At 37.4% G+C, this 27,728-nt stretch overlaps 1 long non-coding RNA gene across 1 annotated transcript in view; it reads left to right on the forward strand.

The window, feature by feature from the left end:
* The window catches only part of LOC132437262 (uncharacterized), a 49,287-nt gene extending 22,217 nt beyond the window's left edge, over positions 1 to 27,070 (forward strand). Inside the window, exons 2-3 of the long non-coding RNA XR_009521991.1 lie at positions 19,075 to 19,268; positions 27,031 to 27,070. This is a non-coding gene — a long non-coding RNA (uncharacterized lncRNA). The remainder of the gene's footprint in view (positions 1 to 19,074; positions 19,269 to 27,030) is intronic.
* Positions 27,071 to 27,728: the final 658 nt, after the last annotated feature.

Here is a 27,728-nt window from a genome sequence, read left to right on the forward strand (position 1 = left end):
TTATTCATCAATTAAGATAGATTGCATTGATTTCTATATATTAATATGACTGGAACTCAAAACATGATATTGAATAACAAAGCAATTAGTCAAACGATAGTAGGTGTATTACCAGTATGATAAAATAAGTCAAAAGCATAAAACTCATAAATGGACTGGAAGAGTACACTTTTTTTTGTTTTGTTTTGTTTTTTTGTGGTACTCGGACCTCTCACTGTTGTGGCCTCTCCCGTTGCGGAGCACAGGCTCCGGACGCGCAGGCTCAGCAGCCATGGCTCACGGGCCCAGCCGCTCCGCGGCATGTGGGATCTTCCCAGACCGGGGCACAAACCCGTGTACCCTGCATCGGCAGGCGGACTCAACCACAGCGCCACCAGGGAAGTCCCCGTCTTTCTTTTCTTTCTTCAGCTCAACCTCCCTTCTTCCCTCTCTCCCTTGGTCCTGCTTTCCTTTCCTTCCTTCTTCTAATATAGGCTAATATTACTTGTATAATTTTTTCAAAGAACATATATAAAAAATTTCTTACAGTAAATGTAACCAAATATTAGCAGCTTTTAATTCTAGGTTGTGGGAATACGGATGTTAGTTATATTATTCTTTGTACTCTTTGGTCTTTTAAATGTTATTTTTCAAAATAGAATGAAATAAAGCCTAGATTTCACTGTTAGAGGATATTTTTCGTGAACTACTTTAATTTCTAGAATGAGTCTGCTTTCAGCTATCACTGCTAATTAGGAAAGTGTTTTATTGTGATTATCTATAATTTTTCAATCATATCATAAGAACACTGGATTACTCAGCATGAGATTCAGTTGTTACAAAAGAAAAGAAAACTAGACAAGAAAATATCTAGTTTGACATGGAAAGTTTCACTTTTTTTCTGAATACCAAAAATGAGTTCATATTCTCAGGGATAGAAGGAATAAATCCAGAATCCTTAAAAGGAATCTTTAACTTGCCTTGAAATAAATGTGTATACATCAGTTCCTTCATAAAAATTAATATCCCCAGAACGGACAACCTTTCCCACGGTCATGGATAACGGTGGTTATATTCAAAGCCAGGAAGATTTCCTTGTGGCCTGTATCAGAAAACAGTTCCACCAGGATAATTAATATCTTGAGGTAACAGTGACAACGTCATTTTCTTTTAAAGAAAGACAGCTGCTCTCATATAGAGTTTTTTGCCTGTTACTGTAAAGAATATTCACGATGTGATGTGACTTGACAGGTGTCCAGTATTAGAACTGGTTTTATTTTTCCTAAGAGACATAAAATGCCCATCTGACTCTGATTTCCAAAATGCCTTGGCACTGTTTATTCCAGTGATTGTTGAAAAAAAAAAAAAACTGCTTCCACTGGAGAGTTGTAGTGGTATCCCTGTCATAAAAGGAAAAGTACTGGTGAGATTCTGAACACCTGAAGGCCAGGTGAACCAGAGATAAAATGTTTAAGATCTGGTTGTGCAACAGCTTGATTAACACTTAGAGGACTGAGTTTAGATCTAGAAGACCATCTATGTTGAGATTCTGGCAGTGCCACTTCATCACCTTCGAGCTTCTTTTATCTCATTTGTAGAGCATGGATAATGATAAACTCTATCATGCTTGTGGCTCATGTGAAGATTAATGAAGTAATGAATGTAAAGTGCTAATTGTTATTATGGGGTGTTACTTGGCTCAATAGCTCAAAGGTATTCTGTCTGTCTCACTCTTCTTCTAGTGCTAATATCTGTTCTTTTCATTTGAAATGTATAACATTTTCCCTTGTGTGATTTCTTACCTATATTATGACAATTTGCTACACTATTAACTTTTCCTTTCTTAAATCCTTTGGGGAAAATTAAATATAAATAAAAATTTTATTTTTATTTATTAATAGCTAAATCTTCCTGTCTTGGATCTCCTGTGAACAAGAGTGAATATGGGCAAACTAAGTAGTTCAATTTATCATGAATATATGTGCTCCTTTCCCAACAGATGTAGAGTTTTTTGGAGGAAAGATTCATATCTTTCATGTCTTGCAGTTTCCCACCGTGCACATAGTAGTGGTTTGAAAAATTACAAATTTTGACATTCAGAAAACCACAAATTCTATTTAATTGCTTTAGTGAAAAATCATATTTGTCTTAAATCTAGTACTTCCCTGTATAATACCTCATAAAAAAGTATGATCTCTTTGTAAATATTTCTACCAGGCATTACTTTACTATTTTTTTCTTCTAGGTTTTTTTTTTTCCCAATCAGGAGAAAAAAAATTATATCAGCTTTATTCCAATATAATTTGCACATCAGAAAATTCACCCATTTAAAGTGTGAAGTTCAATAGTTTTTAGTATAGTCACAGAATTATGCACTCAGCACTACAATCAAATTTAGAACATTTTATTTACAATAAGAAACTCCATACCCATTAACAGTCTCTTTCTATCACCTTCCTTCTCCCCTTCACTTATCTACTTTCTTTTTTCTTGTATTTCTTTTTTTTGTAATTTTTAATTTGAAGTATAGTTAATTTACAATATTTTGTTAATTTCAAATGTACAGCAAAATGATTCAGTTATACATATATATATATATATATATATATATATATATATATATATATATATATATATTCTTTTTCAGATTCTTTTCCATTACAGGGTATTACAAGATATTGAATACAGTTCCCTGTGCCACACAGTAGGTCCTTGTTGTTTACCTCTTTTATATATAGTAGTGTGTATTTGTTCTAGGGTTTAAACTTGTTATCTTTATCCCCAATGAAGTCTTGCACTATTCTGGTCACAAGTTTCAGGACACTATACTACAGGTAAAAAGTACAGTAAAAATAAATGTTATAGTTATGTTATACTCTTTCCCTGCATTTGAGGTTGAGAAGCAGTGTCAAAAATCTAAACAACTTCTTTTATTACTCAGTTTAAGTGGTATTGTTTAAACATTTAACTGTATAAATACGTGGCTGATATGACTGCAAACACCAGTCAGAGCTAATATAGATATTATTTTGAGACACTCCTCACTTGAATAATGTTCTTTATCTAGCTACATTTCACTCCATATTAGTAGAAAATGAATTATGAAGAAACTTGGGGTCAAATATACAACTCTATTTTAGCTTTAAAAAGGTGAAAATGTAACTTGTATATGATCCAATTTAATAGCTGAAAAAAGTAGTTTTATATTGGATATGGGCCCTAGAAATCTTCAGTGTGCTTATATCTTTATTTTTTTAATTTAAAAATAATTTTTTATTTATTTATTTTATTTTTGGTTGCAGTGGGTCTTCATTGCTGCAGGCGGGCTTTCTCTAGTTGCGGTGAGCTGGGTTACTCTTCATTACGATGCAGTGGCTTCTCTTGTTGAGGAGCCCGCGCTCTAGGCACACGGGCTTCAGTAGTGGCACGTGGACTTCAGTAGTTATGGCACATGGGCTCAGTAGTTGTGGCTCATGGGCTCTAGAGTGCAGGCTCAGTAGTTGTGGTGCATGGGCTTAGCTATTCTGCAGCATGTGGGATCTTCCCGGACCAGGGCTCAAACCTGTGTCCCCTGCATTGGCAGGCAGATTCTTAACCACTGTGTCACCAGAGAAGCCCTATATTTTTAAATCAAATGTAAACCATTAGGATTTGCCAAGATCAAAAATTTAAGAGACCTGTAATGCCCTGGACATTTTGGACATTTTTCTCACCCTATCTGAGTCATGCTAGTTCACATGTCCAAGTTTGAAAGGACTTTGAATTACTGATTTTTTCCCACTCTCTTTCAGACTTTAGTTTGGTCCAAATTGGCTTGGGATCTAACTTGGTGCAGTTGAAAAATAGGCTTAAGAATAAACTCTACAGTGGTAAAAAATATTTTTCACATTCAATAATATTTTAAGCATTTGGAATTTCAAGTCTGAGGTTTGACTTTATTTGAATTTTGAGTTTAGACACTCAAATTTTGACATGAACTTATGTACAGTTTCGATTTTTTCATTGAAAATCCATAATTAAAAAGGAAAGAGAACTCATAATAAAGGTTAAAAAGAAATTTCCAATAGAAAAAAATTGACCTAAATCTTCCATTAGAAATGCTTCCTAAGAGAGTTTGAGAGTGAAGAGAACATTACCCCTAAATAATAAGACATGATAGGTGATTTCAACACATATTTAAAGTGTATATGAAGAGCTGTCATTTTGATAAATGGTTTGACTTGATGGCAAGACCTCTTATTCCAAAGTTGAAAATCAAGGTGTGGCAATGGATGTGTCATTGAATACTGTCTGGACAGTAAAAACTATTAATCTCTTATTAATACAATTTCACTGCAAAGAACTTTTAAATTTTTATTGTTTAAGAGAAAGCAGGGTGCTTCAGTTAAACCATTGGGAATGTTATTCCTGCTATGATTGTTTTTATTTTTTAAAATTATTTTAAAAGTTTTATAGTTTACTAAAATAATAGAAATTTACCGTAAAAAACCCCAAACAATTCAGAATGAAATAAAGAACAAAAATTTGAGTTCCCTCACCTCTCATTAGTTTTCTAGGAGAGGCTTTATTAATTTACTGGCGTGAGTTCTCACAGTTGTTGAATGCAGTTAACGCATAGTATAAAAATATGTGAAGGGCTTCCCTGGTGGTGCGGTGGTTGGGAGTCCGCCTGCCGATGCGGGGGACGCGGGTTCATGCCCCGGTCCGGGAGGATCCCGCGTGCCGTGGAGCGGCTGGGCCCGTGAGCCATGGCCGCTGAGGCTGCGCGTCCAGGGGGGGCCGCGACAGTGAGAGGTCCGTGTAAGAAAAAACAAAAGAAAACAAAAAAAAAATGTGAAAATATGATCTTTCTCTGGTGGACTAGGAGAGGATAGACAGAATAATTAGATCTTCTCTGTCCAGGCTAACTGTGTCTCTGTTTGAATTAAATTTGCTGAAATTATTTGAAGAAGGTTTCCCTAATCAGTTTTGCCCTCCACCTTATTCCACCAAGTTTTAATATTTCCTCTAGTGTAGAGAGGCAATTCTGAAATAATTTTCTGGATGATGCATATTACAGACACCTTGGGAAGAGAAATTTTTGATTGATTCAAGCTTTACTCTACTTACAATTTCTACTTGAAGGACTAAGTAAATTCACATATGGACCAATAAATTCTTACTGGGATTTTCATGATTCCAAAATGAATTATATAATAAGTATAAATGTACACTGTTATTTATCTCTACAGAAAGAAACTCAAGCTGCCTAGAAAGTAGTGAGAACAGCTTAACCAAATTAGTTGTTGGGCAAAAGTCAATATGAAATTTCCAAAGAAAAATGGTTAACGACCTCTCTCACTGCCAAATTTGTGAGCAGATGGGCAGAACCTAGCATGTGCCTCTGGAAAGACATTCAAAACTCTTCTAAAAGGTTTATAAATCTTAGAAAACGCTGCTTCTATTCATAGTAAGTCGCCTCACTCTAATAGCCTTTGAGTTTCTATTTCCTAGGCTGGCCACTAATTAGACACAATTATACCATATAACCCTGCCTGCCCAAAGTAATCCACAAATAACCTGATCTGCAGGCTCGCAGCCCATGGCACTTCCTTCCCAGACTTCTTGCTTGCACTATGAATCTTTTCTTTTTGTCCTAGTACTTCACCCTATCTTTTCTATTATTTTAGGTGTTCTTATTCCTATTCTCTGCCCTACTTTCCCCCAATATTCCTATTGTTCTCCAGTATCTGTAGTCTTCTGATTCCCATTGCTTTTGTTTATTCACTTTGTTCTACCGTATCTATGCATTCCTCAATTCACCACCACTCCATTAGTATTTGTCACTTGGACTGTGGTTTCTCCTGGGTTTAGCCAGTTTCCCACCAGCAACTCTGTATCTACTTTGTTTTATCATGGCTATCCTTGCCCTATATGTTCCGCTCTTTTAATCTTGCTGACAGCCGTTCATAATACCATTATCCATGGTCTATGGTCCCTGTGTCCCAATATAAAAAATGTCTGTATACATACACATACATGAATAGTTGAACTTTTATAAACACATATGTATTTTTCATAAATTCATAAATGTTCTTAATGCAGTCGGTCTTTTCTTTGTTTCCCCTTGGTTCCTTCTCTTTCCTTCCCTCTTCCCCCCATTAGACTTATTAAACTTTTGCCCACCATGTGCAGAGTAGCCATATTAACAAGCTGGTTTTATCTGTGCTTAACAATTGCATGCATGCATACATATAATATACACACACATGCATACAGAACACCAGAAGTTGCATGGGATTTTCTGATCCAGACTTAGATGTTACACAGCATCACTTCTTTTGTACTCTATTGGTTGAAATAGTCATAAGTCCATCTACGTAGATCTCACCTCCTGATGGAAGAAATGTCAACAACCTTTGGAGCCATGTTTTAAACAACCACTGTTTGTACTCTGGTCACAAATTATTTTCATTCCTTCCACACACAAAATAATTCATCCCCTCTCAAGATCAATCCCTCTTTCTCCTGCTCATGTTTCATCCTATTATAACATCTAGTTCAGACTTGTTGATGTCCAGAATCTCATTGTCTAAAGTAGCTCTAGAGAGAAGAGTTTCTTGAGATATAGTTCCTTGGGTTCAGCTCTGTGAATACCATTCTTCTTGATCTGAAGATCTGTAACCTAAAGAAACAAGCTGTCTGCTCCCACACACCAATATAAAATGGTGGAATAGACTTTGGATAACTGCCAGACACTCCCATGCAAAAAGGGGAAACAGAAGGCATAGCAGTCACTGATCTATATATCTGAAATATGGCTGGGCAGTATTGCTGGTTTTCAAATTAGGGATCAATAGCGTTTCCTGGGACTAATTCTCCGTGGATTTGGAGTTGTCCTCAGAATCTTGGTTTTATACTGTGATTAATCCTTCCTTTCTCTAAGAAATGGCCCAAGATACAGCTGTAGTTTTCTCAGTCAAAGGCTTCCCTTCGTTTGGTACTGTTGATGTCCATTTCAGTCCAAGTTGATACACTTCCTTTAAAAACCCTATAAGCGGGCTTCCCTGGTGGCGCAGTGGTTTAGAGTCCGCCTGTTCATGCAGCGGATACGGGTTCGTGCCCCGGTCGAGGAAGATCCCACATGCCGCGGAGCGGCTGGGCCCGTGAGCCATGGCTGCTGAGCCTGCGCGTTCGGAGCCTGTGCTACGCAACGGGAGAGGACTCAACAGTGAGAGGCCCGCGTACCGCAAAAAAAAAAAACAAAACAAAAATCCCTCTAAGCTTCTTGTGTATCAATTTAAAATCTACTCCATTAGATAAAAGTGACACTCACAAATCTCTTCCGGGTAAGCCCTTAACTACCTTAGGCTCCCGACAAGGCTGCTATGAGATAACACTCTTATCATTCATTCTTTGAAGCCTTATTGTTTAACAGAGGGGATCACAAAGCATATATTAAGAGACTTAGAAGGTCTTTTGTTGTTGGAAAATGTCTCTGAGGCACCATCTGAAATAATTCTGAAGATTTAAAAATTATAGCTTCACATTAGCTTTGTATTTACCATGAGACCACATTTTTGCTGATTTGACACGTATCCTAAGACTTTTCAGTTTGAGAATCTTCTACAGGAAGAGACTGGAAATAGTTTTATTTTGAAACCCCTCAAGCCTTGGTTCTTTTATATTTTCTCTACATAATCTTGGAAATGGAAAATTTTCTTCTTTGGCTTATCTTGCTTTATCCATGCCGTATGATATACGGCTAAAAGAAAACAGTGAGCATTTTCTTGCATTCTACCTGAAGATCTCCTTAGCCAGATCCATTATTTTATGAGATACATTTCTATTTCCTTGTTACTGCAAGCAATAGTTTTGCTAAACTTTCCCACTACAGAACAAGGATCTCCTTTCCTACACCTTTCAATAATGTTTTTCTCAATTACCTTTAAGCTCTCACTGACAGTTTCTTCAAGGGCCATTGGACTTTTGACAGTGGTTTCCTCAAGGCCCTTCTAGCTTTTACTCACCATCTGGTTTGCAGGCCCAAAGTTAATGCACATGTTTTAGGGTTTGTTGTGGTTTTCAGCAGTATCCCACTTCCAGGTAACAAATTCTGTTTTAGTTGCTACTGCTGTATAACAAATTACCCCACAGATTTAGCAGCTTAAAAGAGTCCTTTTTGTCTTGCTTACAGTTTTGTGGCTCAGTAATTCAGGAAGGGCTTAGAGGGGCAGTTCTTGCTTGGGGTCTCTCATGCAGTTGTTGCCAGATATCAGCTGGGGATACAGTTGTCTGAAAGCCCAGTTGGGCTGGATGTCCGAGATGCCTCAGTTGTATGGCTAGCGATTGATGTCGCTTGTTCACTGGTAGCTCAGCTGAGGCTTTCGACGTGCCTTTCCAGCATGATGGAAATAGACTGCTATAATGGCGTTTGGCTTCTTCCGGAGAATAGCCCTTTCAAGAGGGCTGGAAAGAAGCTCTATGCCCTTTTCTCACTTGAAGGTCACATCACTTACACCTTATTCTATTGGCTGAAGCAATCATAAGCCTTTCTGATTTCAAGGGGATGGAACATAGAGCCCACCTTTCGATAAGAGAAGTGTCGAGCAATGTGGGGACCGTGTGTTACATCTACCATACTAGGGTAAACATATCAACAGATAAACTTGACAGTCTGTTTATTTACTAATTTGATAGCAGAGTAAACTGCTCATCTGAACAATGTCCTACATGCCAGGATGATGATATTATTTCTGCCCCTAATCCAAATGTGGTCAGTATAGCAGTCCATCTTTTCTTCTAACCACAGGACTACTGAAAAAAACTGGCTGCAAAATATTAGACTCAGCATCTTGGCAAAAGAAAACAGGGCTCTCAACAAGGCATATCTGGTGACAAAAACAATTTTCAGAACTTTATCTTTTGATTTAGACATGTGGTTTACCCAATCTTTTTTTTCTTAGTTTATTGAATAACTGCAAGGGGCACACCTAGACTCTGCCAGTTTTTCTTATGTGGTGATGATGGGGTTTCAGGCAGCTCCTGCAGGATAACGTCTTGGCTTGGCCAGTAAGTTAGTTATATATGTGTTTTACAGAGATAAACAGCTAAATCAGAAGAATGCAGATTTGAGTTTTCCTTGCTGGGAAAACGACTGGGGTCCACCATAAACAGCTATCTATGAAGCATATCAAGACTGTCATTAAATCCCAGAGGTGATGCTTGAGAAGTTTACAGGGGAACTAGTGGCTTTCAACCTGAATGGGAAAGGTTTATGCAATGTTGCAACGATACTGTACTTTCTCATTATGGTGGTTGGCATCACAGTTGCTTAGATTGGCATAGTGCCTTCATATACAGGTTAGAATTGCAGAACATGCAGAGTATTAAGTTATTAAGTTAATGTGATATCAGAAAGGAATTCGAAGTGCTGAAAATTATTTCACATAAGATAAAGATAAAAAGAAATCAGAGTCCCCTCATCATTAATCTTCTCATACTCTTATCTCCATTCAGGTTGGTCTTGTTCTTTCCTGGTGGTCTGGTGGCTTCTCCCTCCTCTGCCTGCTGGCTCTCCTCCCAATCTCTTTATTGAAATACTGAATCTTCTAATTCTTCCCCACATTGTTAAACTTTACAAAAAGTTACAGAGAGCGCTCCTTTCACCTTCTCAACTTAGGACTGAAATATGAATTTCCTCTGATTACACTCCCTTCCTCAAACCCATCAGGAGGGGAGACTGTACATTATCCCTCTCCCCCAATCCTGAGGTTAGAAGATTGGGCCAGATTTCTCCTAGCTCTCTTACTTGACCTTTGTATGATATTGGCATGAATATTTAATTCCTCCTTTTTGAAACTCTCAGTTCTCTTGACTCCCAATGCATTATTCTCTTTTATTATACCCTTTCCCCGAGATTTTCTGTGTTGGTTCCTGCCCTTTGCCCTGCCCTCTTGAAGGGATTGGTATTCTCCTGAGTTTTTCCTTGTCTAAAACTATGTCCATAATCTTCAACTTTCTATATCTCTTCACCTCTTGCTTCCCCAGTACACTTACTCCTTTTCTGCAGTCTTTATTCTAGTTAATGGTGTATCTATCCACTTGACTACAAAACTGAAAGCCTCAGGGTCAACCTTCTCCTCAAGGTTCAGTTAGTGACCACATATAGCAGATGCTACCTCTAAAATATTTTCTTGATTAAACTTCCATCATTCAATAACTACCATTGTTTTAGTTCAGACAGCATCTTCTCTAATTTGATTTTAAGATTCTCTTACTTGATTTCACTCACTTCAGACTCTTTTACCACCAATCCATTCTCCAAACTGAAACCATAATGACTTTTCTGCTACATAGGTAGAACTGTTATTTTCTGTTTTTAAAAGCCCCTGCCAGTTCTCTGTCTTCTGCAGGATTTAATCCATTAAGCCAGCCTATCTTTCCAGTTTTGTATTCCGCTTTTTCTTCCTAGCTTAATAGACAGCTTTCCAGTTCTTTAATTTTTTTTTGACAAAAGAACTATTTTTAATTGAAATATGGTTGATATACAATATTATATAAGTTACAGGTGTACAATACAGTGATTCACAATTTTAAAAGTTATACTCCATTTATAGTTATTACAAAATATTGACTATATTCTCTGTGTTGTATAGTATAACCTTAGAGCTTATTTTATGCATAGTAGTTTGTACCTCTTAATCTCCTACCCCTATATTGCTCTCTCTCCTCCCCTCTCCCCACTGGTAACCATCATCTCACTCTTTATATACATGAGTCTGCTTCTTTGTGTTATATTAACTAGCTTGTATTTTTTTAGGTTCCACATATAAGTGATATCATATAGTATCTGCTTTTCTGTCTGACTTATTTCACTTAGCATAATACCCTCCTAGTCCATCCATGTTGCTGCAAATGGCAACATTTCGTTCTTTTTTATGGCTGAGTAATATTCCATTGTATATGTATACCACATCTCCTTTATCCATTCATCTGTTGATGGACACTTCGGTTCCTTCCATGTCTTGGCAATTGTAAATAATGCTTCTATGGACATTGGTGTGCATGTATCTTTTTGAATTAGTGTTTTTGTTTTTCTTGGATATATACCCAGGAGTGGAATTGTTGGGTCATATGGTAGTTCTATTTTGAGTTTTTTGAGAAACCTCCATACCGTTTTCCACAGTGGCTGCACCAATTTACATTGCCACCAACAGTGCACAAGTGTTCCTTTTTCTCCATATCCTCCCCAATATTTGTTGTTTGTGGTCTTTTTGATGATAGCCATTCTGACAGGTGTAAGGTGTGACAGGTATCTCATTGTGGTTTTAATTTGCATTTCCCTGATGATTAGTGATGTTGAGCATCTTCTCATGTGTCTGTTGACCATCTGCATTTCCTCTTTGAAAAAGTGTCTATTCCGTTCTGCCCATTTTTAAATTGGGTTGTTTTTTTGCTGTTGAGTTGTATGAGCTGTTTATATATTTTAGATATTAACACCGTATTGGTCATATTGTTTGCAAATATTTTCTTTAAATAGTTCTTTAAAACAGTTCTTTAAAATAGAACATGACAAGTTCTTTCAGACTTCTTCTATACAGACTGTATGTTCCTAATGTCCAAAATGTTTTCCATCTTCCTTCCTCTGAGAAACAATCCTTTTCAAGACATGGTTCAAACATTATCTCTTTTATTGAGTTTTTTCTACTATAGTACCTAGGGAATAGAATGGAATAAACAATATTTATTGAGTGTTAGGTATTCACCAAAGCATTTTGCCAAGTATTTAAAAATTGTTATTTCACTGAATCCTCTCAATAACTCATGCATAATTACTGTTACCCCTTTGTAGATGAATAAACTAGGCGTTAGAAGGAATGGATAACTTCATTAAAACATGCCTTTACTGAGGGCAGGGATTGTGTCCATTTAGTTCTGTGGCCTTCAGCACTGGCCAAAAATAGTAAGCGTTGAGTAAGTATTCACTGAAGGAAGAAGAATGGAAGGCTATTCCATAGAACATGAACTACAAAGAGGCAAAATATCTGTAATAGAAGTTCTTAGAATAATGGGGGTTGTTGTAACATGGTATAGGAAATGGGAGGAGAGACCGAGGAGAGGAACTGTTTTTTTCTAAAAGGAAATTTAATATTTGAGCTCAAGGCAGTAGCACTTTAATGTTGATATTCATGGGGATATATAGACACAAGGATTAGAAATGGATTGCTCTATGCCTACAATAATTTGTGGAATGTACCATCTGCTAATGTACCACATGAGGACCAGATAACAATGACTACAATAACACACTCAGCCACTTATATTTTTCCAAGCCAACATTATTTCTTAGTATGTTAAAAAACAAAATTATACGATTTTGGTTTGTGCTTCTTTAGTTTATCTTATCACATTATTCACAATTCAGTCAAGCTCTTCAAAGCCTAATACGTAGGAATATTTATTCTGCTGTATTTCTGGAAATAGTTTAAAAATCCTTTAAAGCTTTTCTTTTTTGATTAGGTATTTATTAAAGTTGACTTAACTAATATTTGAGATTTATGTAACTTTGCTTTGGATTAAATTGTAACATTTAAAAAGTTCCAAGTGGATCAACATTTTAAAAGAATTAGAACATGCAAGTATTAAATCATAAGTGAACATTGAAAGGAAAAAAAAAGAAGTGCAAAGTAAACATGAAACTTGAAGGCAAACCAGTAGTATTTGTCATGTAAGACTTATTCCATATTTTTTTATAGAATACCTCAAAATAGGTCAAAAACTCTTGGAATTTTAGATTGGGATTTTGAGAATATTCTAGTCCAAACCTCTGATTGTAAAGTGAACAAATGAGGTACAGAAGGGTAAGTGACTTATTATAGTCAAGGACAAAGCAGAATTAGAGCCAGTGACTATCACCCAACATATTTCTAAGTCCTTGATTTCTCTTTATTTTCACCGTTGTCTATCAAATAAATAAATTACCAATGGAGGAGTGAAACCATCTAGCTGATGACATCAGAGTGTTGGCAACTAGTGTGGTTTGTTAAGGAAGGAGGGATTCACTTAAACTGTGTCTCCATCACCTTCCCTAGAATGGGCCCCTTAAGGTCTAACACTGCAGAGTTAGAAGCATAAAACGTGATAAATACCCTGAAAATATAATTTGAGCCTCTAACATGAGGAGTTACAAGAAACATAACTTAGAAAGAGGCAATTAGGAAGGATGTGCTTATCTTAGGTTTTCCCAGATTATATATAACCTTGCATTTTAGTATAAAACTGCCAAAGCCAGTAACAGTTTGGTTTATTTTGTGGGGGCGGGAAGAGTGGCATTCAGACACATCAATTAAGGAAGAAATTCTTGCTTAAGAATTATCTTTATGGCTCATAATTGTAAACTGTTCTATATTCTCTATTTATTAAATAAAAATGATTATTCGTGGACTATTCAGTCCTTTTCATGCTCCAGTCTTAAGTTTTACTCCAAAGGGTAGAAGGATCTGCTTTAACTCAGAAGGTTTTTGAAGATTTCCAGAACCGGGGTCCTTGCATTTCTCCCACTAGTACTTATCCAAAGCTGAGGTATCCGGCTCAGGGCTTTTTGAGAGAAAGCCCTTTGATTGTCCTGCATTTGGCCAGCTTCCAGCTTTGCTGCATGATGATTAAGTGTGCTTTTACCCAAAAAAGTTCAGAAAAGCTTAAATTATTCTTGAAAAACAGAAAGTCTTATCAGACTTTATACACAATTTAAAGCCCAGATAATGACCAGCTTTTCCTACCTCTAGACAGACACTGCTACAGAGACTAATCACCAACTGCAAGGAAGAGATACAGATCTAAAGCACAGAAGTACAACACACAGGGCTGATGCCTTCACCAGGTACCATGGCACTTCGTTATCTAGTGATATTTCCTGTCCTCTCCTCCGACCTTTCCAAATAGGCAGATATTTATTTGATTTTTTATTAAGCCAAATCTGGGACCTTATACTTTCCTTATGCAGGAAAGTTAGCTGTGGTGCAATGGATTTTGCTCTCCACTTTGCTCAAACCCGTACGAGGACTCTGATAAACACCAGGAAAGATTAGTACAGTGATAGAATTAAATAAAGTTCAGGTACAAAGTAGAGGATTAGGGGAAAAGAGACTCAATTTAGGAGACGATGAAACTTGGTTCCTACATTTCTTTGAAGTACAAAGTACATATTGTTTTATGGAGTAAATTATAAGTCACTGTCGATTGCACTGCTTATAATAAAAAGCCCCATATTTTAGTTATTTTTTACAGTAGAGAACTAAAAACCACTTTCTGATATTCCTCCAGTCTGACAAATCAGATCATTTCCCTACAGCTTTCTTTACTGTCTTACACCCAACTTGGTTCAACCTTCTTTTTTTTTTTTCAATTTGTAAGACTGACATTCTGGACCCCAGCTGAGAAGAGAACTTTCCACAGCTCTGAATGGACACTCAGTTTCTTGGCTTCCACTAAACTACTCAGTCAGTTGCAAGTAGACAAAACACCTTGGCAGCCCCAAGCTTGATTTTGCTTGGAACCTGCCTGAACCTGAGCTGCCTTCGTGGTTTACTCTTGGAGTTGGTAGCTGAACCTCAATTGACTCATCCACTGTTATATACCAATCCTTTATCCTCCCTCAGTATTGTCCCAGAGTCAGTAAGATTCATTTGGTTATTCATTTACTGGTCTAATATGCACCAGCTGCTAAGAGATATAAAACGAATGCGATGGATGTGGTCCTGCTCTTTGGAACTGAAGGTCTGTTTGGGAGTACAGATAACTAAACAGGCAATTACACAGCTCTGTGTGCTGGGAAAAAGGAAGAACAATGTGTTATGTAGTCACCGAGGGAGGATGCTTAATTCGACTATGAAGCTCACGGGAGGCTTTCCAGAAAAGGTAGTGTGTAAAGTGAGAGCTATAGGATGAGTTGGAGTTAGTCAAGAGAAACCTGGAGACAGTGCTTCAGGCAGAGAAACCAGCCTGAGTCAAAATCTCGAGAAGAGAGGGCATGATGTATCTCAGGAAAAGAAAGTAATTCAACATCAGTGGATCATAGAATGTGTGTGTTTTGTAGGAGATGGAGGAGCTGGGAGACAGGGTGGGAAAGAGTTAAATAGAGGCTGAAGGGGACTTTGTAAAGCAAGAGAAGGTTCCCTCAGGGGTGTTGAGAAGCCCCTGGAAGAGCAACGTAAATGGATTTGTGCTGTTAGAAAGGTCATGCTGGCTAAAGGAAGTCAAGTGCACTAGTAAGGAGGCTGCCGTGCTAGCCCAGGCAAGAGGATGCAGAGACCTGTCCTAGTTCAGTAGTGGTGAGGGTGCAGAGAAGTGAGCGGATAGGAGGGAGGTGTAGGAGGCAGAGTTGATGCTCTTGGTGCCTGACAAGACGTAGGGAATGACGGAGTGGAAGAAAGCAAGCATAATACCTTGGTTTCTGGGTTGAACAACTGGGTGAATTACGATGCCTTTTTCTGAGCTAGAAAAGGAGAAGTGTTTGGTTCTCCTAGTGCCCGATGATCAGTCATAATTTCTTAACCATTCTGTCTTCTCTCTCTTCTCACTCCAACTGGTCTTGCCTTTTCCCCATTTCCCTATTTTCCTTCAGGCTGTGGCCAACCTCACCTTAAATAGCTCCTGGCTTTGTTCCACCTCAGAGGTGCTTTGTTTCCTCATATGGAAAACCTGGCCTCACAAAGTTCACACATTTATACCTACTTTCTTCTCTGTCAGAAATATCCCCTGCCCTTTATTTTTCAGGCTAACTTCGCCAATTTATTGAAACCCAGATCAGCTATGACTTCCTCAGTGAAGTCATTCCCAGCTCCAAAATGCATACTGTGTGGGTCCACCCCTGTTCTACATCCTTTGGTTCACATCTCCGTAATAGGATATCCTACCCATTGCATTGTCTGTCTCTTTTGTCTTCACCTTCTCACCATCCCATCACCTCACAGAGGATTATTTTTAGCTTCTTGAAGGCAACTAATTATATCCGTCATTCATATTTCTATTATCACCATCAAAAAGGGACGTGTAAATATTAGATGTTCAAGAAGAGTTTAATGATGAAATATGAATGAACTGTCTATATGCTTTTCCTTACAAATTTCTTCCAGGTTCATTTTCTTCAAAATTCTTTTCTCATTTAATCCCACTCATTAGCCAATTTGCCAATATATCCTTGAGTCTTCTTGTAATAACTGTTTTTTTATGTGAATAAATAAGACAACTTCACGGAATTTTTGAGTTTGTTATGAAACACTGAGTTCCCTAAGAATAGAGTCATGTTGTGTTTGTACAATGGAGAACACACTAATTTTCTAACGTATCATCAAATGCTTCAGAAACATGAGATTAGTTGTGACATCTCAGACAAATTACTTAAACCTTTCTAAGTCTTGGTTTCCTCAAATATTAAATGGTAATAATCTATATCACATTCATTTGTTGCAAGAATTAATTGAGCAAATGCATTTAGAACACTTAGCACAGTACCTGGCGCAGTAAAATTGCTCAGTAAATGCCATCTCTTCTGAATCTGTGCTCTCCCTGTAATTGTTTAAACTTTGTATATTTTTATAACTTCTGATTTTTAAAAAATTTTATTCTAACAGACTGGCAATTGTGCATGTGTATATATATGTGTGTGTGCGCTGCATGCATTTGACAGATGTTGATAGATCCACTTTTAAAGAAAGCAGTGCATATTTAATACATTGGTCAAGAGAGCTCTCATGTTGTGTACATTTGCCTTTAGCAATAACCTTGTGAAATCTCCTGTTTCGCGGCTAATTTGTCATCTACTTTTTGCTTACGTATATTTTTTCTTTCTCCAGTGGGAACCATATCTTTTATTTTTTTGGACCTGTAGAGTGCCAAGTACTATGTTTTGTGCTTATTAGGCATTTAGTAAATATCTGAACAACTCTAGCCTTGCCCCCTTGACCTGGAAATATGGGAGAAGCTGTTCAATCTCTCTAGTTGTGTCTACAAAGAGCCATGAGCCTCTGGAGGGAGAGAGAACGAGGTCAAGAATGATTATTTCCCATCAGTACAGAAAGCTCTGAGAATCCTCTTGGCTGTTTTTCTGAAGCAGGAGGGAGTTATTTTCCCTCTTCAGTATTCTGTGTCAGAACCCAAAGTGAATTCTTGAGGAGCTATGAGGAAGATGGAAGCTGATCCAAAGTGCCTATACTAACTTCTATGGCTGCAAGATTCAGATATCAAGTGTCTGGGTTCAGAAATCATGATGTTTTCGAGGCATTGTGTTGTGCTCCTTAGTCTTGCCAGCCACAGCCTCCTATGGGTATCAATTTTAAAAAATTAAATCACATACCCTTCCTTCCTCCCTGCCCCCCTCCTTCCCTTCTTTCCTTCCTCCCTTCCTTCCTTCCTTCCTTCCTTCCTTCCTTCCTTCCTTCTCTTCTTTTTCCTCTTTAGAAACGTTTTTACAAAATATACATGCTTATTACGAAAAATTCAAGCAAGTGTATTTTATTTTTTAGATTGCGTGCCTGATTTTCATTAGGATTACTCTTTTAGCACAAGGATGTGAGGTCGTACTTTTGTGGTCCATGTGTGTCGTATAATTGATAGCACTTCTAACAGACAAGGTGCTTCAGGCTGGTTTCAGAGACTTTTCCAAGCCACAGGGTTACCTGTACTGGATCTGCAAGGTACCCTGATGAGATCCTCATGGTAAGGTTTTGTTATCTCAAGATCTTCCCCTTTCTTCATTGAAAGAAATTTACCTAGATGTGAGATGTTAATGTTAATAAAATCATTAAAGGATTAACTTAGGGACATTAAGCTATTAACCCCTGAGTTATACATTTTACTAGTACAGCCCCAGTGTCATTAGGAAATCGAGGAAATGAACCTCAGAAAAAGTCTGTCACAGAGCTTTGCTTATAGTATATGCTTACTAAACATTTGATGAATGAATAAGTAAACGGTTAAATGAATTGGCACCAACCTATATAGGTTGGTTGTATCTCCTAGGTTGTCTGTCAATTTACTCCGAGGTTCCCTACGTATTTTTCTCAGTGATTCCTCTGGTTTCTTTAGCTTTAGCTTTGAAAGTTAGATTAGAATGTATGTACTTCTGGGGAAAGTTATGGTCATCGTCACATCTTACCAATATAATTATTATATTTCAGAGCATCTAAAGAGCAATAGAGTTAAATCCTATGGTACCTGTAGTCAGGCAAGCATAGTTTGAAAACCATTAACTGTAAACACCAGTATTTTAAGATCTTTTTATTTTCTGCTATAAAAAATGGCATATGTGAAAGAGATATTTTTAAATGACTGACGCATTTCACAGATTAAAAAATGAGTTTTGGGATTTTCCTTAAGTTTTGCATAGAAAATCAGTGGTATATGAAAGCTAGAAACTCAGGAATTTATTTCTTCATCTTGTGCTTAACCATTTGGAGTCAGGCCGTCTCCAGACTATATTTTCTTTTTAATGGCAATAAAGTGAATGAACTCAAAAGAACAGTCTAGCATCCTGCTGAGATTGATATGAAAAAGGACAGGGAAAGAAAAGATTCCTCATTAATGGATTTATATTCTAGTGATAGGACTAAGGGGTGGAAAGGTCATTTTGGAAAGTAAAGTGAAACATAGAGCATGCAGAAAAATTATCTCGTTATCTGACTTAGAGACATGAAGCTGCACGTTATCCTCTGTTCGTTTATTTTTTCTCCTAGTTTTCCTTTTATTTTTAGATAAATGTGAGTCAGACAGATGAGACAAGAGTAATTTTTAGAAACTCTCTTGCTTTGCAAGCTTTTGGGAGCAGAGTTTTTCTTGTTTTATATGGTCTGATTGGAAGTGCTATTTGACTGTAAAGGAAGAACAAGGCATTCAATCCGAATTTGGGGATAAGTGGGCAAAACAATGAAAATATTAAAAGTTGAGTGTATGAGGCCATAATCAGACAAAATTTAAAACTTAATTTGAAGATTGAAATTCTTTCTAGATTACCAGGAAAGGAAAGACATTGTACCTCTGAAAGGACTTTTTAGTTCAACAAGGAGAGTGGGATTAGAAAGTAACTATTTATTTTATTTTATTTTTATTTTTTTGCAGTACGCGGGCCTCTCACTGCTGTGGCCTCTCCCGTTGCGGAGCACAGGCTGCGGACGCAGAGGCTCAGTGGCCATGGCTCACGAGCCCAGCTGCTCCGCGGCATGTGGGATCTTCCCGGACCGGGACATGAACCCGTGTCCCCTGCATCAGCAGGCGGACTCTCAACCACTGCGCCACCAGGGAAGGCCTAGAAGGTAACTATTTAGATGACCCTATGCTTGGTGACAGGTCACTTATATATAAACACCTTCATTTAATTTTCAACAATTTCTTGGCCAGGGATGTGTTATTTTTTTAAAATGTAGATGAGAAATTTTAGACCCTGAGAGTAAATGTGTCATCCACAATCTCAGCTGCAGAGTGGCAGAGGCCAAGATTCAAACACAGTTTTCTTTGGCTCCAACCCTCTGCTCTTACTCCTACCCAGAAGCTCTCCTTCTATCTTCTAGCACTGGGGATACAGATGAGTAAAGCACCTTGTGTGCCAGAGACCCTACCACCAGACACACACAAATGTATCTGTGTGTATGTCTATACGTCTCTGGTGAGATATAGCTTGTGACTCAATAATACTCAAGACACAGTCTCAGCCCAAAGAAGGGGATGATCAACTCTGCTGAAGCTGGAATGGAGCAGGTCAGCTAAGATTTTATGGAAAAGGAGAAAAAGCCAGTTGAGCCATATCTCCCATGTTGACAAGGCACAGTAGGTCATCTGAGATGGAAGGGAAAATCTGCACAAAATGACTTGAAACAAAAACATAGAAGATGTGTTTGTAGGATTGCCAGATGAAATTCAGGGCATCCAGTTAAAGAGTTTCAGATAAACAACCAAGAGTGTTTCAGTATAAGTATATCCTATACAATATTTGGAACATACTTATACTAACACATTCTTGGTTGTTTATCTGAAACTCAAATTTGACTGGGCATGCTGTAAGTTTGTTTGCTAAATCTGGCCATGCTACTCATTTGAGTCTCGTTGGAGACTAGTGTGTAAGGCTGGGAGCACCGGGAGGGGTGCCGAGAGGGTTAGGCTAAGGATCCAGTCTTTGCTATACAGGGGATAAACAGGATTTAAAACAGGATTACCCTACAAATGAGTATCTGTTTATCCTGTGACTGGGTTAATTTATGCCACTTCGTTAAAAACAACAAGCAACTGAACAAAGAATTGTCTCTAATGAAAAGGACATTTCTGCTCAAAGAGTCATATAATAAAATGGCTTCCAACAAACTTTCAAATAAATTATTAGTTTCTGATGATTCTTTTCTGCAAAAATGAAAAGAGAAAAGGAGGCACGGTTTGGGTTAGAGAGGAGAAAATTAAATAAAACCAGATATATTTATATCACATATATAGTACATATGTGTTTCCTGTTTAATTTGTAAGTGGGGAAAAAATGCAGATGGAATCGTATTATCCCCGTGCAAATCCCATCTAAACTAAACCAAAGATATTGAGCTCTGACTCAGCAGCATGGAATTCTTCCTGGAGTCACAGAAGAAGGCATATCCCGTGAAGACAATCAGGAATCACCCTGTGGATGGCAGGTGGCGTGTTTACATTCATTTAAAAACTTAAGGGTAATAGATCATTAAAAAAGCTATTTCATTACAGTATTTTTGTTTAACAATGTTCTATGTATCTATGACATTGGAGATACAGCATGTCTCCTACATTGGGGTTGTTGGCTGAAAGGAGGCATCTAAACATTTCAGTATAACGTTTAGAAAATTAAATTGCTTGTGAGAGCAATGACTGCATACCAATTTAGACTTCTCTCTCCCTCCTCATTAAATATGTGACTGTGTCTTTTATTTACTTGTCTCTTCGCTCCAGAAAGGATTTAAGGCGGCTCATAAATATGGGCAAGACCCATCACTCCTACACATATGACTGTTCAAGCATTTTGATGATGGTACACTTTAAAGTTGAACGCCAAGACTTCTTTCTGTATGATTAGTGTGTGTCTGCTTCTGGGGTAGGTTATGGTAATCATTATGTTTTACCAACAGCATGATTTTTGTTATTTCATAGTGTCTACTGAACAATAACATAAATCCTAAGGGAACCATAGTCCAGCAAGCGTATTTTGAAAGCTGTTAGACAGAAAAATTCTATTTGACTTGGAGATTTTGCTTTGGTTTCATTTTTATTTAATAAGGGATTTCACTGTCCTTTGCTTAATCCTGTCCTCACTTTAGGTGAAGTTGAAGAAAGACAAAAATCTAACTCTGGTAAACACAATCTGAGTTTCATCATCAACACTTTTGTATAAAGACCAGATAAATAACCAAAAGGAGGTATAGGTCATAATAAATGACTTTGATTCATTGTGTTTCCCTGGATTATTTTTACTTTGCTAGGCATACTATTCTTACTTAAAATAAAGTGCTATTTGTTATCAAGGATGTGACTTGAAAGAATAAAGCCATTTTTTAATCATGGCCTATTTGAGATCTTGCCTTACCTGGGAAAGGATTTAAACTTCAGCAAGAATGGATTAGGGCAGGGGTCCTATGAAACTGGTCCCTGGTGCCAAAGAGGTTGTGGACTGCTGGATTAGGGGCTAGACTTTAACATGTTGGAAGGCCATGCCTTCCAGATATTGTTTTCAATGTTTTGGCAGGTATCTTGTCAAATATGCTGGGGTTTTACTGCCTCTGATGATGACAACCTCAGGCTCCAAATGAGCTTGACAAGCTGAACAAATTGGCTGAGTCTCACAGAATGAATTTTGATAGGAACAAACAATAAATACACATTCCTGTACCTGGGTTCAGAAAACCAACTGGGAAAATAGTTTGTATTGAAAATGCTGGGAAGAAAATGGCCTAGGGCTTTTAGGTAATAGTGAGTTCAATACAGGTCAACAGAGTGGTGAGGCTGTCATAAGTCTAATAGGGTTTAGGTCAATTTTGGAGCAAACTTTCCAGGCTAAGGAAGATGTGATAACCCCACTCAACATTCCACAGTGGTCAAAACTTCTTTTCAAATCCTGAGTTCATATCTAGGCACCCCACTTTAAGAAAGTATGCTTTCAGAAACCAAAGATGTGCTTGGTGAGAGGATATAAAATCATGTCAAAGGAAGAAAAACTACAGGGGCACAAGATGTTTTATCTGGAAGAAAGAAGAGTTTTATTATTGAAGAGGAAAAGGTTTATTCTCTCTGCTGTCATATGTATACAAAGACCAATCTATAGAAGCTTCCGTATGAGGATGGACTTGCTTATATTTAATCCTGTTTAGACAGAATGGGCTGCTTCAGGAGGCCAGCACCTCTCACCTGTTGGAGAGGCTGGAGAGGTGATTTTCACGTTGGATTTATATCTAGATCTTTGTGGTCCTGTCTGAATCTGGTATTCTACTATTCTAAGCATGTTTAGAATATTTAAATGTTTTTCTGGTATGAATATCTTCCAAAGCAATCAAGTATTTCAGAAAATTTAGTGATATTGCAAAAGAGAAAACAATGACACTAAACTAGCATCTGTTATCACATAGACAAAGTAGCTGGTTGATTGATTAGAAAATTAAATTTTGATGTGTAGGTATCTAAGAGACATGGCTTGTTTTCTGGTTATTGGGCCGTCTTGCCTACAGACATGCCATTTAAATATAATTCTCAATATAAACAGGCAAAATGAATGACAACAGATACACATAAAACCCTGATCAAAACAGTTTGAAATTACATTAGCTGTAAAATTCCATTATAATCAGAAATTTTGTGTTGGTATCTTTTATGTATCATTGTCTCTTTTCAGTCTTTTAATGTACAATGAAAACTCTCCAGATAACAAATGCTTGTCAAGCCCCAGCCAATAGCTCCCTTGTTTCCAAGAATATTTGATATTTTAAGATACCCATATGACAAAATAAGTTAGTCTCTTGGAGTTTGTTTTCATAAGATTCATAAAATCAATTCTATGATCCTTTTTTTGTTTTCCTATCAACACCCCCTCTACTTCGTTTTTGCTAGCCACCAGCTGGCTGTTTTTCCCACCGCAAAAGGACTCTAAACGGCAAGATAATTATACAAAAAGAGATTTGCTCCAAAAGTTCCACGGAGCCAACTATGTCAGCGATGGAAAGAACTAGTACATTTTGTTTTGAATATAAAAAAAAATCCTACATCTGGCCATTTGCCTACTTAAGCCCCAAATATTCTTGACTCCAGAATTCTAAGTGAAGAAGCTCACCTTTTCTTCTTTAATTTATTTCTAAAACTATAAGGTAAAAATTTGCATCACCTTTATAATATCCCTTGTGATGTCAAATCACATTAAAATGTACGAAGTAGAATGTTAAATTATAGTACAATAGTGTATATATTAGTCAGCTAAATTAGAAGGTTAGATGGTGTTGAAATTCTCATAACCAGCAGTCCAAATCATGATAAAAGTTTTGATATATTCCTTAGTTAAAAACTCCTGGTGTTATATAATCATCCCAAAGTTAAGGGATCAGGTTTGGATGACTGTGGAAGGGATACAATCCTTGAAAGTGAACAAAGAAGTGGGTATAGCCCATATTGCTATAGACAGCCATCTTGTAGCCATGAAGGAAGCCATCCAAGGATGAGGCAACCAAAGTCAGAGGGGTTTAGGAGAGGAGCACTGAGTCCAGAGAATCACAAAGAAATGGAGCAAAAGCTCAGATCACACCTTTCATGAAATTTGTTCTCACTTGAAATATTGGAGATGTGAGTCAATAATAAATTATCTTTTAGATTAAAAGAAATCTTGGTGTTCAATTCCATTCGTATCTCACTTTCTTTCCTTTCCTGATATTTCAATATTAGTACAAGGTACTCTTAGTTCCAGGATTTAGAAATCAGTTACAAAAGCTCAAAGCAGACTTGTCCAGCCAGGGTTGTCTCAAGTTTTCAGGAAATAAACATGTAGGCAGAAAAGCAGGTGGTATGCTGTCTGCACAGGCTTCTTTTTCAATAAATACAAGCCAGTTCAATTCACTGCTTTCCAGGTAAAATACCTCATAAGAGATAAATATCTGAGGGTACTCTGTACTAACATTTTGCCTTAATGTATAAATTCTCAGAGGTATGGAAAATGCATGAGGGTTAGAAAATCATATTGAAAGAACTTTAGATCTTTAGCTCTCCAGGAGACTAAATGAGAGGCCACCTTGTTATCCTGTGTTCTAACAAACCCCTCCCATATTAAGAGCTCACTCGAAAGCATTTCAGTGTATACTGTGTCATGTAAGCAAAGGGCAAATTTGTACAGTCAAAGCATGCATTTTTGAAAAACAAAGCACTGCTCAAATATGAGGACTCGTAGTTACATATCATTTTAATAGAGCTACATACTAAACACCATAACTTGTAATTCATGAAAGAGCTTAGGGCCCATACGGTAAACAGGATTAAATTCTATCCTAATAACTTTCTCGGAAAAGCTAGTGGAAAATTAGCTGCATCCCACCAGGCAATAAATATATCACACTAAACAAAATTTAAACTAGAGAACAATCAACCCCTTTTCTTTGTTCTTTCAAAGGAAAAGCGGATTAGACCTCTGAAGAAAAGATCAAGAGCATTTTATGGGAAATTCAGGGAAAAAAAAAAAACTATTTGGACTGAAATCAAAATGTTATGAATAGTACTTTCTAAGTAATGACACATATCAGGAGCATTTGTAACCATAAGAACAATGTGATAAATTTTAATCGCTTGGGACTCCAGCTCTGTGGGAAGTGCTCACTACACAGACATCATTTATAGGTTTCCAGTTATGACCTACGTCTAAAAGACATTTTAATGATAACCGGAGAAAGCAGATAGATTGTCTTCCTAGAGTGTTGAAGTTCCTGCTTGCTGTCATCCTCAGCTCTATTAAAGAGTAGAGGCTTACAAAGGTACTCTTCAGTCTAGCAATCAGGATGCAAGACCAAAGGGATGGAACTATCTAAGATAAAATATGCCAGAAACATACACTCCTCAGGATTTCCTGTGGGAGTCTGACCAAAATAAAGCAATATTAATAAATATAAATTCTGGAACACTATTATCAACAGAAACAGAGTCTTGAAATGTACCCTTGAAATTCTTCTAGTTTCCTCAGGCAGGTCAACTATTTTAACGTTATTGTGCAAAATGTTAGACCTCCCTACAGGGACAATTGCTTTAAATTATATTAAAGACTCCAAGATTCTAATACACATGCTAAAGGAAGGAGTTTAATTTGTTGGATGCTCTAAATCTTTGAGCTCACTCGGGATCTCTCACTCAGGGTCCTTTAGCCTCTTGGCCTTGAAAATATTTGGGAACAAAAAAAAAAATGTAGTTTGAAAGCATCTCAACAACAAAAAATACGCAATTGGTGAATTTGCTTTTTATCCTTTCCCCTGTCTTTACTGCATATTTGGAGAGAAAGGAAGCTTAAGTGATGCAAGCGGAATAAGAGAGAGAAAAGAAACAACCAAGGAAAAGGTTTGTGTTCTTAAACCCTAAAGAATCATCACTCTCAGTCAGATTTCATCCCAGTAATTTGAAAAACATCCCTTCGAATGTAGCTCAAAGCCAAGCAAGATTTTTTGGTCCAAGTTTTCTCATGAGGCAAGACCTTTAGAGTCTTGAGTCTTCAGCCTCTCTGGGCTTCCATACCATCCTGAGCAAGTGAATCAATTCTCACAGTCAGGGAGACACTGCTTTTAACTATTCTCCCTTCAGAACATTTGGTCACCAGCAACATGGGGGAGTGAAATGACTGCTCGCAATTCTCCTTGCATTCTGGTTTCAAAGTATTTTTTTTTACCCCCCAGAATAATTTTCCTTAGTAGAGTTAAGGAGGCCAATATACATATAACATCCCACTCAAATCTAGCAAGTTTATAACCAACTGGAGTAAAATCTTTTGTTTTACAAGGTTATTTGCCCAGAAGAGCTAATTACAAATGTGCTTGACTTCTCCAGCTTTCAGCAAAATCAGTAGCTACTAAAATCAGAGAGTGCTGAGAATAGAAGATGGGGCAGTAATTACTCATCTTGCCTTAAAGAGTAAATAAATACACATAAATCTGAAGAGACTTCTGTTTCCTAGTTGATAAAATTCTAAAGTTTGTTTCAAAAAATCACTTCATTAGGGCTTCCCTGGTGGCGCAGTGGTTGAGAGTCCGCCTGCTGATGCAGGGGACACGGGTTCGTGCCCCGGTCCGGGAAGATCCCGCATGCCGCAGAGCAGATGAGGCCCGTGAGCCATGGCCGCTGAGCCTGCGCTCCGCAACGGGAGAGGCCACAACAGTGATAGGCCTGTGTACCGCCAAAAAAAAAAAAAAAAATTACCAAATGGAGTCACCAAACATGTCACTGGAGGCCATATTTTAGACATCCAGGGACTCTCAATATTACTATCTTTTTAAATTGTTTACATATTAAAATGTAAGACCTGGTGTTAAGCTGACAAAATAAAGTACTCAGAATCAAAGTTTGTTAGTGGACACATGGAAGCAGCAGGATTCATGTTATTTGTTACTTGTTACTTCTAAGGATGAGGCTAGAGGGCAGCTGCTCTCAAGAAAACAGACCGTTCTCAACTAGGCTGAGCTGCAAGCGCCAATGATGACCTGGCCCCAAATGAAAGGGCTAAAGTTAATCTAAGATGTTTACGTCATAGAACTTTCCAGTTTTGAATGACCTTAACAATCTAGACACTTGCCTCCTCCTCCCATCCTACCTATGAATGGTTCAATGACCCACCTAGTCTTCCAACCCAGGTCTCCAGATTGGTTTATTATGATTATTTTTTAGCTGCTAGAAACCCACAACCATGGTTGATTTTTGTTGTTGTTATTGTTCTTCCTTTCTTTTTGTATTTTTTTTCTTTTACTTTTAAATTTTCTAAGGCAGACTCTTTATTTTCATGAAAGTCATGTCAGGGGAAATGTTTTTTCTAAATGCTTTGTATTTTCTCTCAATCTACTCTTTCAGGAATGCTTATCTTTTGAGAAAAGACCGTGTCAGGAATGGAGTGTCTGTAGAGCTGTTGAAAATGCTGAATGATTACAATACAGCAGAAGTATGATATCCAACACCAACTTCTTGGTTAGGTTAACTGATTACTCTTTCTGTGATTAATAAACTATCCTACAGATTAGCAATGAGAACTAGTTATTTAACCATAGTTATGGCTTGGCATAGATGTGATAGGCTATCTACTCAAGGAGCCTTTTGAACTGTAGAATATGTTTAGTATTTTGATTTCAGATGAAACACCATAGTTGCAACCCTTCCTCTGTTCTCTATTTTATGACTGTGGATGAAGTTTAGACAAAGGAGCGTTTCAATTATATGTTTAATTCCAAGACTCTGTGAACCAGGCAAATTCCAGAGCATGACAAATTGGGCTATTTCATTTCACAAGACCTTTATTGCAGATCCTGGAGTTAAGGCTAACAAAGATATAATGATAATAATCAGCTAACATACAGGCTAAGAGGAAATGAATAGAAGGAAGAAGTTACATTATAGTTGATGGATAAATGATATCTCATAAATGACAGAGATTTGTATCCGATTCTTAGGACTAGCATTTTTATCAAGTGTTTTTTGACTTTTTCATTCACAGGGATGTTTATTTGTTGAATAGTCAATCTAAACCCCACTGTACTTTTGAACTTCCCATTTTA

The sequence above is a fragment of the Delphinus delphis genome, chromosome 14 (assembly GCF_949987515.2).
Source record: "Delphinus delphis chromosome 14, mDelDel1.2, whole genome shotgun sequence".
In the NCBI taxonomy this organism is placed as follows: Eukaryota; Metazoa; Chordata; class Mammalia; order Artiodactyla; family Delphinidae; genus Delphinus; species Delphinus delphis.